The following is a 16,696-nucleotide window of genomic DNA, read 5'->3' on the forward strand; positions in this document are numbered from 1 at the left end:
CAACATGGTAACTTTTTTTTTGTTTTAAATCAATATCACACCTGCAAATGGTTGAACCAATTTCTGTAAGCTGGGCTCCTCTGTGTCAGGTGCTCAGGGGGTATTGCTGCCTTGGCTGATCCTTCTGCAGTCAGGACTGGATTTTTTGAGAGCTTTCTCAAACTTATCTACCCTCCCAGCTTCTCTCATGGTGTAGCAAAGCAAAGGGGCTTCTGCCAAGGCTTGCCAGGCAGGCCACTCTGCAGGGCTCTCCTCTGCCTTTGGGTGACTTCAATGCTTGTGAATTGGCAGCAGGTTCTTAGCCCTTGCTGGAGGCAGAGGCTGTGCCAACACGCTGGTTCCTTCAGCACATCGCTCCGGTGATTACAGCTTGACTCAGCCTTGCAGTGCTGCTGCTCTTCCCTTCTGAGCCTCTCCTGGGAGCCAGAGGTTTTGGCAGGCACTTCTCCGGTGTAAGGCAGTGTCACTGGGGATTGGGGTTCACTTACCAGAACTGTCTCACATGTGCCCAAATTGGCTGAAGGCTCCAGCCATCGAGGGAGAGGAGCAAATGCCAGCAACCAGTGAGTCAGTGTGCTCGCTTGGTATTTGCTAGGCTTGGGTGGGGTTCCTCAGAAATGCCAGTTCACTTCCAAAGGAACATAAATCACTACATTTATACAAGCTTCAGTTCCGCAGATCCCTGTTTAGCAGCCAGGATGGGGTTTACAGTTAATTAGAAAAACAAAAAAGAAGAGGGCATGTGAAAGCAAGACCCAAATGTCTTTAATAATTATCCCATGAGCGAAAACTTTCACTCGTCTTTCAGATGATGACAAACACTGGGGAGCAGCCACCCCCGGAAACTTGGGCCCCTCCTGCCTCCCTCCCTTTGAAGCTTGGTTTCCTTCCCCTCGGCGGTGCAGCGACGTGACTGGGGACAGTGTGTTCATCACATGCTGGCACTCTCGCTCTCTGCGGGGCTGAGCCCAACTGCTCCTACAGCTGCCCATGTCCTCCTGCAGAGCAGCTTCTCTGTGGCTGCTAAGGGAGCCCTCCTTCCCCATCCTGCCTGGCTCTGCACACCTCTGCATGGGTGACTTGTGTGGGCCAGGAGGGACAAGGACGTTCTTTTGCTGGAGGAATGGACCAGGCATTGTTCTGTGTGTGTCCCACCATATTAGTCAGCAAAGAAAAACCTCCAAGCCCTTTTGTGTAAAACAACTGGACCTCCCTTATCTGCTCCCACTAATTGAGAGCATCTTTTCCTGCCCTCTTGTTGCTGATCCAAGTTGGTTGATTTAAAAGCCTGGATACCTGATGGCTGGGGTCTTGTTTGCTGCCTGTACCTGATGCTCACAACCACCCACAGCCCGTTGCCTCCTTTGTGAGTCTTGTTCCCCTCCAGTGTTTCTACCTTTGACGTTACGTTCCTTCTCTTGCAAGTCCAAAGAACAAAGCTGTCCTCCCCACGCACTCAGGCACTCCTTCTTTTCCTAACTGAGCTCTGCAGTGCAGAGTTATTAATAAAAAATCACAACGTCATGTACAGCCTGCACCATCACATCTGTCAATGTCACCACCACGCAAGATTGTGTGTTTTTTTCCACCTTTCAGTGTTTCTTTGCTGCAGCGGTTGTTTAAAAGGAGGAGGAAAGCTTAGAAATCCCTCCCCACCTGCCAGAAGAAGTGAGGGATGATTTCAGTTTGGGGTGTGGCATTTTGATGTCGCCATTTGTGGTTATTAAAAACTGTTATTTGCGAATCTTCAGCTGCTAAAAATAAAAGATTTCCAACACTCTACCATGATTTATCTTACAGAAGATGTCAAACTGATTCTGGCTTGTTGACCTTTTATGTAAAACATAATTTTCTAAGCGGTGCTCATGGTCTGTCTCTGCTCACTCCTTGGTAACACATGTAAGGTTAATACTCAACAGTGACCATTAAAATCAGCTTTTGCTTGAGTGGGGTTAAGTTTTGAAGACTTATTTTCATCATTTCCCATAGTACAATCCATAGAGAAGTGCTGGAATACAGTGCAGGGTCCTCTCTCAGCAAACGCTGAGTTTTGCTGCCATGTGAGTGATGTGCAAAAGCGACTTCGGACCCAAAGCCCCCCTGCCCGGATACATTGAGGAATTCAGGACAAAACCTTTGGGAGAAAACTTTGCAGTAAGAAAATGCAGCAGAACATCAGGTTAGAGACTAGAGCAGGACATTATGGTGGGGGTCTTTCTGTGTTTTCCTTGGGGTTTGTTGTAGCACAGGTGGGAGCTCTAATGAGTTACCACTTGGTGCTCCCCATAGCAATATTTGGCTAACTCTTTTAATCATCTTGCTGCCTTTAGTAGAGAGAAAAGGAATTAGCTTGTGGCTTTCTTAGTACCTCAGAGGATTCACAGAACTGCAAGGATGTGGAGCAGGGAGAGGGGTCACAACACCAGCCTGAAGCACCAGGTCCCTCCAGAGTGGGATGCAGGGACCATGGGCCTCATGGTCATTCATAAAGGGATCTGCAGGTGGGTGTGAAGGTGACACTCACCCAGAGAACCACTGCAGGCTTCACTAGCCCTCTTGGCCCAAACACTTCTGAAATAGTCTTCTTCTGTCTGTGCATACATTGCCACTGGGGTGCAGCTCTGCAGCCTTGTTTCTGCTCCCCACATCCACAGGCAGCCTGTGTGTACATTAGCAGGGCTTTTGCAGAGGACAAGCTGGGCCGTTGCCATCGCTGGCCCACAGGGAGATGGCAGGGACAGGCAAGAGTCTGCAGCAGCTTGCATTTTAGGGAGCACAGAAGCCCAGTTGCTGGTGTAGGCGATGCAGCAAGTGCCCTTTTGTGCTGCAGCCGCCACTCGTGAAAATGGGACCCAAATGAGTTTGTCGAGAGGAAGCCAAAGCTGGAATTAGAGTGTGACTGTTGTGTCCATGGGGAGAGTAACGGCAGCCTCAGACCAATTCACAGTGTGGGCAAACGGCTGCCAGGAAGGTTTGGTGGAGCTGAGGGAACAAGGTGATGGAGACAGGGCTGCCATAGGACTGGAGACCCCATCCAGTCCTCCTTGTTCACTGCTATGTGAGTGAACAAGCACTGTGAGTCTCATCACTGGAACGTTTAAAATGTCATGGACCTTGGGGGAGAAGGTGGAAACTGCCGTGGGCTAGGCAGGAGGTGGGAGATCTCTTTCAATTGTAAAAATCCCTGACTACCTTGTGCCTGCTTGTGTGAATGGTCATTTACTTTCCCAGCTGGAAAGTTGCATGGGGAGAGAGAGGGAAGGAAATCCCAATTTGTGCTAGAATTGCTCTGGTGTGGAGTATCAGGGATATTTCTTCCTTTGTTGTTACAACTACCTTACACCACATGCTACTTTCTGCTGTTTTGTTTATCAATAAAAAGCAAAAGGTCACTTGCTTTTTGCAACCTGATGGGGTGTATGTGCCATGGGGCATAATGCAGGAAGGGCATTGAATATACCTGCTCCTTCTGCTATCCATGGGCTGTTCACAAAACCACCCCAATATCCCTTCCCTCCAGACACCTGCCAAAGACACAAACCTTTCCTGCTTTGTAATTCCTACCCAGAAGGTTTGGGACACAGGTGAGAAGCTATAGACTGAGAGGCCCCAGTCTGGTTCTCTCTGGCTTCTTCCCCTTCCCTGAGGCAGTCCCAAGCACAGAGGCTCGGGATATTCCTGTTTCTCCTCCCTGGTTCACCCTACTGGTCCTCTGACTGTTCACAGAATTGAGTGCACAGCTCAGCTGAGTACCCAACCTTGAATAGAGCCCCTCTTAACCCACCAGCTAAGCCATCTGTTCAAGTTTTGCGGTTTTGTGCAAATTCCAGCCCAAGTTTCCCAAGCATGGGCATGGCCAGGCTGCCTCAAGTGGATGCTGCAAGCAGATCATGGGCTTCTACAGCATGCAGCCAGCTGGGGCTGTAAAGGACCTTTACAACTGCCCATAGAGAGGAACCTGCCCCACACCAAATATGGGATGTGGCGTGAGTCAAAATGAGGGACACCAGAAAATAATAGACTTCACATGAAGGAGAGCAATAATTTGCAGCTGTAAATCACCTTTCATCTACAGATCACAGAGGCGTCTCAAGCACTAATTAGCGTAGCCTTGCAGCATCCCTGCCCCATAACTAGTGAGGGGCGATGGTTATTCCATCTGCTGGCATGCAGCCACATGTCCTTGCAGGCACCTGCAAGTGGGAACTGGCTTGCAAGGTTGGTCCTGTTCCACTTCTCACGGCTGTGCTGGAGATTCCGGGCACCTGTGCCAAGGGGCTGGTGTGTGTTCTGAGCCAGTGCAGGTTTGGTGTCTGCTACCACAGCAGGCAGGGCCAGGAGGAGCAGAACCCACTTGGGATCCAACCCACTGCTGCTTTGGGTTCTATTTGATATTTTCCATGTGGAAATCATTACTCAGCTCAAAGAAGGTTGAGTGAGCAAGGTAAGCTCCTCCAGCAGCAAAAATCCCTAACAGTGTTGTAAATAAGTATGGCAGGAAAGTTTACAATCTCCTAAAGTTTTCATAAATATATATGTGTGTGTGTTTATATATTTACAAAACATTTTCAAAAAATCTAGAGTTCTTTAACCTTAGTTGTTATCTCTGTAATGTTGGGGAGACACACCCAAAGCACTTGTTAAATCGGGCATGGAGCAGAGAAGACAGGTTTACAAGGATCTGTATGCAGAGTTGTTCATATTTCTTGGAAAGTGTGTGGAAATCTAACCAGTCCTAGCCTTAATCCCCTACTTTCTTGAGTTGAGGCATCTTTCCTCGGGAAAATGAAATATGCCTTTCTTGGAAGAATTTAATTGTGAGAAAGAGAAATGGCATAATTAGGAAATTTCCCAGCTAGCTGTAGGTGTAGCAGTCCCATCTTCCCTCCCCCTGGCCTGGGTATCTACAACATATACCCTGCATATACACTGCTTGAAGGACACAGCATGGGTCTCTGGGATACAAAACTTGTCTATTTTGAGTTTGCAGTGAGCAAAATGAAGCAGAAGTTACTGGGCTGCATGTGGGAATTGAAATGAAAGACTGTGAAATATGGGAGCAGGGAATCAGACTGGGTAGTCTCTCTCTGCATTTGAAACGTCTATGAACGTTGTTGAAATACTGCATGTGATCGTTTTGCATGGCTGAAAATAGCTCTGCAAGGTGCCGGGCGGCAGTGCAAGCCAGCCCCTGGCATTGCGCAGCTCCCAGCACCACTTTACTGTCACACCAGGAGCTTTGCTGTACAAAGAAAGCACAACTGGAGTCTGCTGCTTTGTCCATGTTACAAGGAGGTAAATTAAAGGTTAGAGAGATTTTAATTTGCTCCAGGACATAAAGAACATCAGGGCAAAAGTGAGACCTGCGAGCCCTTGCTGACAGTTCCTTGCTACGACTTCTGCATGATGTGGGATTTGTTTCCTTCGTTAAAAATAACCTTGTTTATAACCTCTGTTTCATGATTCAGCTTTTCTGCAGACATCAACTGATCACCATCAAAGCAGGGCAGCATCAGATTTCAGGAGGAAGATGCAATAGGCTGTTGCGGCTCAGGCGTGCTCCTTGCAAAGGGCAGTTCGATTGCGGAAATGAGGGATACCTTGTCAAAGGGCTGCTCTTTTTGGAGAGGAGTTCTGCTCTCTAAGATCACTGTGCCAGATCCTGAACTGCCTGGAGCTCCTGTTGTGCAAATCTCCACCCAAGGCTTCTGCCCTGCCAGAAGCACCAGTGCCTCATCACCGTGAATGTGGCCCCGTGCAGGCCCAAAGCTACAGACTAACGTGGTTTTCCTGGTTCCTCTCTTCCTTCTTGCCTGTAGGTCAGAGCATCAGACATGCACTGCTCTACATACAGCGACCCGAAGCCCTACCGGTGGCACAGCTACCAGTTTTACATCTGAAGCAAGACTCATTGCCAAGAAAAATCTCCTAGAAAGTCCCACACACCCACTTTTATTCCTTGCACTGTGGTGTGACGTGCCTCACGCACAGCACAGCTCTCCAGGCTTCTAATGGCCATGTTGCCAGGGTTTGCTCACTGCTGTATTATCTTGCCTGCAAAATCAAGCTACACAGCTGCAGTTCTCATCCCATTTAGCAGACTGGGAAGTGGAGGCACGAAATGAAAAGGACCAGCACTTTCCAAAAGCTTCTGGTGATTATTGTCTAGCTCTGGATGAAGTTGCCACATTCAGGTGGGTCAGCAACTGCTGGTTCAAGTGATGTGCCCACAGTTACACAAATAATCGGTAGCAAAGACTTAAACAGAAGCCAAACCCCTGAGACACAATCCTGTGGTGCAAATTTGAGCTTGTCCTTCTTTTTTCAGGAGCTAATCCTTTGTCCTTGCAGCAAGAGGAATTTTCCATAAATGTGGTATGTTTTTTTACACCTCGTTGTGTGTTTAATGTTTAACAGTGGGATCATTATGGTTTTATTAGCAGTATGTAATGCTTTGTCATCTTCAACTGACTTTGCAAACATTAACTAATTGATCTCAACTATGAATCAGTGGTGGTAACTAGGAAGGAAGGAGAAGTGATCTGCTGGTGGTCACTGGGGAAGTGGTTGTCAGAACAGGGTACAGAAATCACACTTTGCTGCTCAGACACGAACATGACAGTTTTATTAGTGTCATTTCCATTAGTGCTTCTGTCAGGGAGGGCCACTCTGTGTGCAATAAACAACCCTCAGCTGCTTCTGTCTGCATCTGGTTGAGCTCATGCTTGACAAAATGTCACCGAGCCCCATAAAATGCTGAATTAAAAAAAAAAAAAGAAAAGAAAAAAAAAATTGATTGACTCTGTTTTCTTCAGTGATCGGGTGGTTGCTGGTTGTTTTCTGCTTACCCTGACAAAATGCATAATTCAATTATCTATATTTGTGGGAGTTAGATGCTAAAGTGAGAAAGGAGCCAGGCTTGTTTGCAGCCACAGCCTGGGAGGTTTTTAAGGGCCGCATCGGCAGAGACTGACTTGAAGCATCCTGAAGCCGGCTGCCAGGAAATTAGCTCCTCGTTTGCAGTATGCAGAACATGTACGGCGGCTTCATGATTTACTCGCTCATCTGCTTCACATTGCGCCTACTCTCCCTCGCGACTGTCCTGGCGTACGCAATCTTCTGTTGCAAAACAGGAGTGAAAATGAGCACTGCAGCGTGGAAGAGCTGTGCCACTACCCAGGTAAGGGTGGCCAAGCCTGCCAGGGACACGGCCCCTCTTGGGAGGGGAATGACAATAGCTTTGGGGACGGAGGGGACACAGCAGGGGGATGTGGTGGTGGCTTTGAGGACAAATGAGATGTCTTTGGAGGGATGTGATGATTGCTTGGGGGACAGAGGTTACACAACCCCTCACGAGGGGATGCAATGATGGCTTTGGACAAAAGGGTGGGCGCAGTAGGAGCATGTGATAGTGGCTTTAGGAACAGCGGGAACAGAATGGAAAGGTGTGATGGTGGCTTTGGGAATAGAGGGGACACAGTGGGAGTATATGATGGTGGCTTTGGGGACAGAGGGGACAGAGTGGGGGTATGTGACAGTGACTTTGAGGACAGCAGGGACGCAATGGGGGGATGAGATGGTGCCTTTGGGGACAGTGGGGACACAGCAAGAAGGTATGATGGTGGCTTTGGGGATACAGGGGTCATAGTGGGGGTTTGTGATGGTGGCTTTGGGGACAGTGGGAATGCAGCCCCTCAGCGGGTGGATGTGATGGTGGTTTTGGGGACAGTGGGGACACAGCAAGAAGGTGTGATGCTGACTTTGAGGACAGAGGGGACGTAACAGGGATGCATGATAGTGGTTTGTGGACGGTAGGAATGCAACCCCTCAGCAGGGGGAGGTGATGGTGGCTTTAGGGACAGAGAGGACAGAATGGGAAGGTGTGATGGTGTCTTTGGGGATAGAGGGGACATACTGGGGGTATGTGACAGTGACTTTGAGGACAGCAGGGATACAACGGGGGGATGAGATGGTGTCTTTGGGGACAGTGGGAATGTAGCCCCTCAACAGGTGGACATGATGGTGGTTTTGGGGACAGTGGGGATGCAGCAAGAAGGTGTGATGGTGGCTTTGGGGACAGAGGGGACACAGAAGTGGTGTATGACAGTGGTTTGGGGACAATAGGGATACAACTCTTCAACAGGGGAATGCACTGGTGGCTTTGGGGACAGCAGGGACACAGTGTGGAGGATATGATGGTGGGTTTGGGGACAGAGGTTATGCAGCCCCTCAACAGGTGGATGTGATGGTAATTTTGGGGCCATTGGGGACATAGCAAGGAGGTGTGACAGTGGGTTGGGGGCAGTACGGATGCAACCCCTTAGCAGGTGGGCATGACAGTGGTTTTGGGGACAGTATGGGCACATTGTGGGAGATGTGATGGTGGCTTTGGGGACAGCACAGATGCAACCCTTCAGCAGCCAGACATGACGACGGTTTTGGGGACAGTGGGGACACAGCAAGGGGACGGAGGAGACATGTCAGGGAGTTGTGCCGGTGATTTGGGGACAGCAGGGACGCAGCCCCGCAGCAGGTGCCTGTGGTGGTGGCTTTAGGGACAGGTAGACTTGGTGAAGCGGGGGTCCTGCGGCCGGGAAGAGGTGTCAAGGCGGTGCGGGCATCCCGGGAGGTGCGGGAGAGGCCATCCCGGGGCTCGTCCCGCAGGGCCCGGCGGGGCGGGGGTCGCGGGGCGGTTGCCATGGCAGCAGCCGGGCGGCGCGCGCGGCCGGCGGGGCGCGGCGCGGCGCGGCCCCGGAGCGTACCATGTGCGCCCGGCGGCGGGAGGCGGCGGCGGCGGCGGAGGGGCCACGACGGCGGCGGCTGCTGCTGCTGCCCTGCTGCTACCGCTCCGCCACGGCGGGCCCGGCGACCCAGGAGCCGCTGCGTAAATGTAACGGCGGGGACGGGGAAGGACGGGGTTGGGGTGGGGGGGACACGCTGAGTGGCATTTCCACGCCGCGCGTGGCCGCGGGGAGCGGGGGGGGGGGGGGCGGGGGGCGGGCGGGAGGCGTTAAAATGGCGGCGCGCAGGCGGCCCCCGCGCTAAACCGGCCCCCGTGGCTCGCCCCGCGCCGCCGCGCGTGGCACGGAGCGGCCGCCGCTGCCTGCGAGCGCCGCCGCCACCGCCGAGGTAAGGCCGGGGCGGCCGCGGGGGGCTCGGTGCCCACGCCGAGCCGCGGGCACGGGGGGCGCGCTCCGGGGAGGGGGGCGCGGCGGCGGGGGCTGGTCCCGGTGGCGGGGGCTGGTCCCGGTGTCGGTGCCGCGGGCGGGTGTCCCGGGAGCGCCGGCGGACCGGCCGCGGGTGCCGGCGCGACTCCGCATCGCTCCTTTGTCTGGCGGCGGCGGGCCGGGCCCCGCGCCGCTCCGCCGGGCGCTGCGCAGGGCGGCTGGCGCGGCCGGAGCGTGGCGGGGACGGCGTGCTGTGCTTTAAAAGGGAGAGAAAGAAAATATACCACGAAACCCGCACCGAAACTAAATTTTTTCAGCCGAAAGTGTTGCAGGCGCTGCCGTAACCCCCCGAAAGCCTCGTAGCGCTGCAAAACCCCTGCTCGGAGTAGAGGGAAGTGGAGTTTTACTTCTGGAAAAGCAGCCCGAACTCTCTCCGGAGGGCTCCGGCCGCCGCAGCGGCGAGAGAGGGGCCGGAGGGGAGGGGGGATTTTTTTCCTTTTTTTTTTTTTTTTTTTTTTTTTTTGGACTCTTATGAAGACATGCGCATTTGTTCATTCTTGCCACCGCACTGGAGTCTGCCTAGAAACAAAGAACACAGCCTGGCGAAGTTGATGCTGGCTCCCAAAGTGTCTGGCTTTTTTTTTTTTTTTCTTCTTTCATTTACTTGTGCGATAGTTAAAAGCTTCGAGATGTTTCCTTCAATTATTTCCATGTGCCTGCTGATGGAAATACCCCCACACCCCCTCGCGCTTCGCCCCTTCGCCCCCCTGAACCCTGCCAAGGCAGGTTACGCATTTTGGAAAGTGCAGCCATGATAGACAGAGCAAGTTCTCTCTCCCATTTTGCCCCGGCCCCGCGGTGTGACAGCTCGCAGGAGGTGTGCCTTCCCACCGGGAGCCACCCCCTTGCTGAATCATCGCCGAGCCATGGCCGGACAGCTCGTCCTCCCGGGGAGCAGAGCATTCCCCGGCCGAGCATGAGGCGGTGGCGAGGCAGACGCGAGGCACAGACCTGTTAACATTCGGTTCAGGCGCGGGCGAGCGGCTGCGGGGAGAAAACCTTCCCCTTTCATGGCAGCGGGAGCTGCGGATGCAGTTTTGAGCTCAAAGGCAAGACGTGCGCTGCTGTAAGGAACATCCCCTGCCTTTGAGGTAGTGAAACTCCGAAAGCCTGATTCCTGCAGCTTTTGCGTCTCTGAAAACTCCCGTCTTGCTCGGATAGGCTCCGTGTGTGATCAACACCTGGCTCGGGGAGCGACGTGCGGGTTCACGATGCTGTGGCTATTAGCAGTAATCCTGTATTGCGTTTGCACAGAGAAGCATGTGAGCAGTAGTGTATGTCCGTGCTGTTTGCCTAAAACTAGTTTATTCTGCGTTGATGGAAGTCGTTGCCTTCGTTAGCGCAAGGAATAATGACTTAATCTTTCTGGAGCTTGGGGTGCATGTGTGTCAGATGCTGAGGTGTTGCTAGGTATCCCTGCCTCCATTCAAAGGTTGCCAAAAAGTATGAGAGTGAGAGGTGAGATGACCAATTTTGAGCTGGGGTGTATCAGGCAAGACTGAATTGCAGCAGTTGTTGGACATGTAACATGATCCGGTAATTAGAGTGAGGTTATAGTCTATACCGTGTTGAAACTATCGAGTGTCTGAGTTGGAGCAGTCTGAATTAAGCTAGTTCTTCTGGGATTGTGCAGAAGCAGTAGTGCAGTTAAAAGTTTCCATACAGCAGCTTTCATGAGGTTGCAGAGATTTTTTCCCCCTGTGGGTCCTCCTTGCGGGTGTTTTGCTGTTAAGGTAGTACATGGAGGCTGCAATGGTGCTGCTCTCCAGGTTGGAGAAACGCCTTACATGACACAGTCCTGCTCCATGGAGCTTTATTTACTCATGAGTGTCTGAATCATGTAGCTTGGCCCTGGTGGGGGTGGAGGGGTAGGAAAAACTGCTGAAGGGAGGACTTGGGGCTTCAGCTTTGTGCAGAACTGGAGGACTTAAAGGACTCTTTAATTTGATCTTAAAACTTCTCTGCCCTCATCAGTCTCCATACCTCAAAAAAGATGTGTGTTAGCAAGTGATCTGGTGGAGAGCCCACAGGCTGTGGTCTTTCCAGTGCTCCTGCCAGTGGGGAGGATCCTGATGGGGCTCTCAAGTGGCTCTGGTTTGCTGTAGGGTTGTACTGGTGTGGAGCCCTGGCAGCACAGCTCTGCACCAGAAGACCTGGGAGCAGGGAGGATGTGCAGAGTTACGGTGTGTGGGCACCAGCCCTGCTCACGATGCTAATTTCCCTTGGTGTGTGTGTGTATATATAGACATGGTACATATTTAAATGAAGTAATTTTAAAGTAGAGATGGCCCAGAAAAGTTTAAGAGCTATTTCGGTGTATGAGTGTTTGTCTTTGAAAGACAATGGACTGTGCTGAAGCTTCTAGGTATTATGGGATATGCTTATAGCAGGAGAAGGAGCAGTCTGCTTTGGGTGCAGTCGGCCTTCCTAGAAGTGGCTGAGTTGTGCATATGCCGCTGCTTCAGGCTTCATACAGCTGTGTGGCTGTTGGGGGTCTGGTGCTGTCTTATGGGCCTTTTGGGATATACTGGCAAGGACCCAAAGCAGACCTGGTGGACAGCAAGGAAATTAGCCCCACTGTGCTGTAATCTGTGCTGCTCAGCCTCCTGCAGCATCTGGCTAGGCCAGGAGAATTCAGGGTGCCATATCCTTCCCACTGCTGTGGGAGAGTGAGGGACCCACATGGAGAATGAGGAGGCAGATCTAGGGGTGTCATTCCTCCCTCCCAGTGCCGGACCATGTGCTGCAGGAAGGTTACTGACAGTAGGGATGCTGGGCAGTTGTCCCTCTGAGATGTTGGGATGTTGTATCCACACAGAAGATTTTCTAGTCCTTTTCGTGCCCAGTTCCACTTTGCAAGCAGTGGTGGCCTGCTCTGCCCTCATATTCTCTGATGGGGAATGGATGGCATGAGCCTTAATGTTATTCTTAGATTTTTACAGACCTAGAAATTTTCTCCCGGGCTTGCCCTGACTTGGCAAGAGGAATAGAATACATGGTCTGTAGAGTTTCGCACTTATAGTGCCACCAGAAGTGAGGTTTTGAGAGCTGTTCTGCATGTTTAACTGAATCTCAAAGAGCAAAAAAACTTGTGACTACAAAGAGGGAGAGGTTGACTTTCTTACTTTTTGCAGTGTAGCTTGCAAATCAGTTTTGAAGCTGGTGCTGTGGTGGAAGAAGCGGTCCTGCTTTCAGCCCTTTCCCTCCTGTCTCTTCACCATCTTTGTGAATTAAGAATAATCTTGCAGAATAATGGGTAAAAAAGTGATGCTCGTTTTAGCCCTCACTGCTCCTTGGTTCACTTCTCCATGTGACCACATGGTTGTGTTGGCACAAGGACTTGTGGGGCACAGGCGGGACAGGATGGGGCTGAACCACACCAAAACTGCATGGCTGGTGTCTGGCAAATGGATCTTCCTAAATGCACAAGTCAAACCATGGCTGTCATAGTCATCAGTTACCTGCAGCTCAGTCAGGAGCCTGAAAGCAAGTGAAGATTTTCTTTGTGGCTAACACAGGCACAGGTGAAGATGATGAATTTGCAGTGAGGACTTGGTGACTGATTCCTGCAGCAGGACACCTCTGCTATGTTGTTGGTGAGAACTTGGCTTTGGCAGTGGAGTAAACCATTGTGTGACTCAGATGTGTTGGGAAAGAGTACTCAGCCTTCATAGGAGCAGGCTTTTCTGACCATGACCATGCTAGAAGTCATGTGTGGAAACTGAGTACTAGAAACACAGGGCTGCTCATTGAGAGGGAGGCTGAGCACTGACAACCAGACTTGGCTTAGATCTCTCTTTTCCAAAGGTAGTCATAGGAGCTGTGGCTCTCTTGGTGTACTCTGAAAACAGTGCAAACGTCCAACCAAAGAACTGCCATCTCAGGCAGACATGGCATCCTGAATTTGTTATCCAGGTCCAACCTTCCAGCACCCATTAGGAAAAATGTGAGAAAATTTTTTGCAACGTGATAGAAACACTGGTTTGAGGAGTGACTGCAGCCTGGAAGCAGGAAGGAGAGGATGTCTTTATTGAAGTGTGTGTTTGCTCTTAAAATCCCTTAAAAGCTCTGAAGCTCAAGCTTGCTTGATTTGCTGTGTTTGCCATATGTAATATTTCAGCAAGAAGTTTCAATTCAGTGTGGCTGAGTTGATGCAGGAGTTCCTTTTTAGGTGATAGGGGTCCACTTACCCACGTGTAATGTACTGGTTTGCATTTAGACTTTTTTTTGTGAGCTTCTTTTTAATTGTTGTAGTCCAGACCTCTGGGCAGTGCATGCATCCTTCTCTAGGCCAATACTCAAGTCCTAATTTGTCATATTACTTAAGCACAGGCTTGTCTCGCTTGCTGAAGTGCAGTCTTTAAGCTGGAGCATTTATAATGTTTTGTAATTCTCTGTTCACCTCTAATGAGCATAGTGGGTACCCTGGGCTCTGTGTGTCTGCTGCTGAAATGGAGTTTCTTGTTGTGCCCCCTAAGTATAGAAACTGTATAAATGTATCCTTTCAGTTTTTCTCCAGGTTCCCGTGTGTGCAAATTGCTGCCCCTCAGTAGATAATTTACCTGAATTTGTGCTTGTGATGCTTTTGCAGTTGGGCACCTCTTGCCTGCTAAGCTTTGCAGTGTGTGTTGTTCTTTTAAAAGGTGTGTATCCTCCCCTTTTTCCATGCCATCTTCCAGGAAGGATTGTCTACCCAGAGCGATGTTATCATCCCCCATTTTAAATGGTGTCAGCAGATATTTGTTTTTTTCCTTCTCCTATCCTGATGTTAAGTACTCACCATGGGAATGAGTTGCTTGTATTACTCACATGGAGCAAATCTGTGGCTTGGCCTCCAAATTATCTGGCCCTGCTGAGCGAGGGCAAGGGCCTTGGGAGCCCAAGTAAAGGTGCCAGGATCTGTTTGCCTCCATTTTTTTTTTTTTTTTTTTTGGTAAAAGCAGGGAGGCTGATAGCGAGCTGAAAAAGTGGTGGCCTTCTGAGCTGGGTATTTTATGTCTGAGGGCTTCTGAATGCATAAAATCAGAGAGAATGTGTCTGTGTAATCCGATCTGCTCTTGAAAGCCTTGTGGAGGGCTGCATGCTGCAGACATAAGCTGTGTCAATAAGAACTCTATTCACCCTCGGAAAACAGCCTCGTGATCGGGTTTGATTGGCAGGCTTCCTAAGGGAGGGCCATTTTTTGAGAAAGAGCTCTGATTTTTTGGCGGTACTTCTGACTGCCTTTTCAGACTCCCACTTATTGTTCTTTCCTTGGCATGATAAACTTGGATATTTTTTGCTGGGAGTTTGCTGGGGGGGGGGGCAGGCAGAGGGAGGATTTCTTGTAGCAGGATAACTGGAGTGTGGGGTGTTTCCCTCTTCCCAGTGCAGCCCCTCTACCAAAGCAATATTTACGAGCATGAAGGTGAGGCATTTAAAAGAATATGAGGTAGGACTGGAGGTCACTGCGTGCAGGAGAGCACACCATACTCTTGTGCGTGCTCAGGGTGCTGTCTTGCAGAACAGTGGCACAAAACACCCGTCCTTGTAAAAGTCTTGGATGGTAATGCACAAAATGTGTGGTTGTGCATGTTTATGTGCTTTTTTTCCCCCTTGGTTCTGCAGATGTCTCTGTTACCCAGAAGTGTTGTTGGGTGAAATTCTGCTTTCGGTAATGCTGCCATAAATCTGCTGCGAAGGCAGTGTTGTAGTAATGGCTGTAATTTGCTGGTTGCTATTATTTAAAAAAAAAAAAAAGAAATCATGCAAGTAAAAAAATCTAATTCTGCTTTATGAAGTATTCTACACCTGGCATGTAATCTTTTAAAGTCTTGTAGGAAAAATCAGCTTGAGCTGATAAAAGTGATGCTTGTAAGATTGCTGAAAGCCGAATTTTAGTCAAAATACCAAGTTCTGAGCTGCTGTTCAGCGTGTAGTGTTTGTGTAAATGGCATTTTCTGCTGCATTACATGTGTGTTATTCAGTGTTTGCTCTGCTGAGGTCTTAAATCCATTCTCTTTGGCGTTGAGTTACTGGCTTTAACAAAAGAGATGCTGGACTGTCAGTTTTGCATGTTTCTTTTTTTCTTGCAGGTCCCTTGGTCTATCTGTCACTTTTTTTAAAGCTCCATGTCCTTACTCAAGTGATGATTAGAAAATTAGCTCATCTGTATGTCTTTCTGGGTTATTCCTGTAGCTGCAAATGAAAGCTTGAAAAATATAATTAGGATGTAATATGCACGAGCTCAAAAAAAAACCCAACAAAAAATGAAGTAATGCAAAGCTATTATTTAAGAGAAATGTAATTATGTTTTGAGCCAATTGAGGCTTGACTTAATTTCTCAGGGTTTGCTGGTGATGATGTAATAAAACCAAAATTAACTCCTGAAATATGCCTGTCCTGAGTCAGGAATTTGGCTGGTGAAAATGGAGAGAGCCACTGAAAGAAGGGGAATCCCCTCGCAAGGGAACGTGGCCCTGTGCAGTTTGCAGATGAATGCAGCATTTGGGATGATTCCTGCCATCCCGTTTACCTGGCTCTCCCCAGCTGATTCCCCTTCAATAAAGGCCTGGTCTTGCCTCCAAGAGCTTTAATAACAAACTGTCTGGTTTAGGTGCGATTGGCCCCTGGGCAGGCGGTGTGCGGCCCTGGGCAGGGTAAGCATGGGCAGGAAACACTGGTTTCTCTGCTGCAGCTGGGTGATTTGTTTTCACTTCCTGTTCCCAATCTGTTTGGGTCAAAAGTAGCGGTGTTTTTCCATATTAAGATGTTTGGCTTCATTCTGCAAGGCAGCAATAAATTTCATGCTGCACACAACGTGTTTCTTATATTTCAGAGACACTTTATTGCTGCCTTTGACTTTTAATTTGGATGGTGAAACCTTTATTAGCACCTTCTTTGTTGCACAACCTGCTTTTCCAGGAAAACAGAAAGCTTTTTCTTTTTTTCTCCTTTCCTTCTGCTTTGGAAAGAGCCTTTGAAATAGCTCACAGGTCTGTAGCTAAGCAGAGGGAGAGAGATGGCAGGTCTGTCTGCCATGGCTGGCTCCTCAGCAGGCTCACAGGGAGACTGGGACACCTCAACCTGCTTCTGTGCAACTGGTCATGAGGGGATAATGCTGCTGGAGTTAATTGGGATTCTGGGACTTAATTCATTAGTGTTTGTGAAGCATTTGGTGATCTTTTGGTGGAAGGTTCTGGGACTGTATGGTGGGGAGGTGTGGTTGTGCCGTGCAGGGCTGTGATGCTGGGAGGGAGCCCCTGTGGGTTGATGGACCACTCCTTAAAGCAGTCCTAAGGGTTGGAATGCTGAACTACCAAATGTCCCCATCTCACTGATGGGAAATCCTTCCCAGTTTTCCAACCAGCTCCTGTGAAAGAGCATCACCTGCTCTGAGCCATGGCTGGCTGCCAGGCTGCTCTGGGAATTGTTCTCCAGAGCACTGGATTAGTCCACATCATGCGGAGTGTTACCACAGGCCATAAGGT

The 16,696-nt window shown here is 49.9% G+C and overlaps 1 protein-coding gene across 7 annotated transcripts in view; it reads left to right on the forward strand.

Annotated features, from left to right (window-relative positions):
• The first annotated feature begins 7,043 nt into the window (after window positions 1-7,043).
• Window positions 7,044-16,696, forward strand: part of MBNL3 (muscleblind like splicing regulator 3) — an 89,815-nt gene continuing 80,162 nt past the window's right edge. For 4 of the 7 annotated variants that reach the window (XR_005565974.1, XR_005565975.1, XM_027746529.2 and 1 more), the window contains exon 1: window positions 8,814-8,890. The gene's annotated coding sequence lies outside the window, so the exon portion shown is untranslated. Of the gene's footprint in view, window positions 7,181-8,813; window positions 8,891-9,075; window positions 9,130-16,696 lie in introns of those variants that run through there. The other 3 variants (XM_039387828.1, XM_039387830.1, XM_027746531.2) reach the window with 3 other exon arrangements.

Source organism: Pipra filicauda, unplaced genomic scaffold, assembly GCF_003945595.2.
Source record: "Pipra filicauda isolate LSUMZ 115617 unplaced genomic scaffold, ASM394559v2 scaffold58_size5111680_pilon, whole genome shotgun sequence".
Lineage (NCBI taxonomy): Eukaryota > Metazoa > Chordata > Aves > Passeriformes > Pipridae > Pipra > Pipra filicauda.